This window comes from Lactuca sativa, chromosome 7, assembly GCF_002870075.4.
Source record: "Lactuca sativa cultivar Salinas chromosome 7, Lsat_Salinas_v11, whole genome shotgun sequence".
Classification (NCBI taxonomy): Eukaryota; Viridiplantae; Streptophyta; class Magnoliopsida; order Asterales; family Asteraceae; genus Lactuca; species Lactuca sativa.
The window spans coordinates 32,500,207-32,501,769 of record NC_056629.2 but is presented as its reverse complement, the minus strand read 5'-3'; positions in this window follow the sequence as shown (position 1 = coordinate 32,501,769).

Below are 1,563 nucleotides of genomic sequence, written 5' to 3'. Positions count from 1 at the left end.
TGTTTACCTAGGACTAGGTGTTACAAATAAAAGAACTACATCATTTTATTTATATCCTTCTTGTGAAGAATCCTATATAAACACTCAAAAACATCACAAAAGCCTTGGGGTCACATATCCTCAAGTATCGATCCATATTTTATCATAAAACCAACGACAACCTCCATCTCATCATCGATTGGATTTTGTAATATACTTAAAAATAGCTTAAGAACAATAAGCTTGTTAATACATGTAGGTTGACCAAATAAGCTAAGAACTTAACCACAACAAGCAACTAAGGCTTTTTTTCATTTCTCTAGTTTGCCCTTTGAAGTTGCAATATAACCCTTCTCAATAAAAGGCATCCAACTAAAGGGAATTTGGTGTTTACAATAGCAATCAGTGTTATAAATATGTTTGTAAAATCAGGAGAGGCCATTGGGACTTCATACATCATCGAAAAAACATACCTTATTTCCTAATCAAATTCTCTACAAACAACTCTAGAATTATGTTCTTGATATTTGATGCATTCACCTTGTTGACAAATCTATTTATACTATTCCTTAAGGCATCCTATGTCATTCTTGCTATTCCATGTTGCTTTTGTCGTAGACTCCAATCATCATATAAATCAATTAAACAGTGGAAGGTACACCCTTACACTCTTCCTTTTCATCGTCCTTTTTATTACTATAAGAAGAGATTGTAGATGGTAAGTTTCACTAATTCGGAAGATTTGTATCAACTCTGTTCCGTAGCAAGAATACATGATATGCACCTTAAAGACTTCAAACATATATGAGTTTTCTTTTAGGAGAATGGAACGCCCCTCATATGAGTTATTAGTGAAGTGTTTATCTTTTCAAAATCTTTAATCATTTTAAAGAATATTGCGAAATTTGGTCCCAGTCTGTTGTTTAATTTTTAAACAATCAACTTATGGAAAATAATAATACGAGGGTGTATACTAAAATATCAAACCAACTGTTAGGGAACAACCACTACGTGATTCATGGCTTTTCTAAATATCCAAGCTAACCTTTATTAATCTTTCAACATGGGTACATGTAAAAACAGCAAAGCTGGACTTTTGGAGACCCTAGTGAGTAAACATGTAATTATACTTTGAAATGGAATTGGATAACTGAAATAATCTGATTCTTAAGTTAAATGCTTGTAGTGAGGGACTAATCATATCCATACATTTAAAAAAGTCAATATTTTAATAACCTACACACTAGATTTTTTATATATTTACTTAACAATCTTTCTGCTGCTACAATGTCGACAAAATAAAAGTAGTTTTTAATAGGGATGTTCGTTTGGTTGGATCAGTTCAATCTAATCAAATGAATCTAATTTGATTTGGGTTTTCAAAACATGCATCCGAATAGTCCAAACTAAATTAAAATCCAATCCGATCCAACCAAATTACGTTTTGGCTGGATCGGTATATATATATATATATATATATATATATATATATATATATATATATATATATATATATATATATATATATATATATATATATATATATATATATATATATTGAATATTAGCCGGTTTTATAAAAAA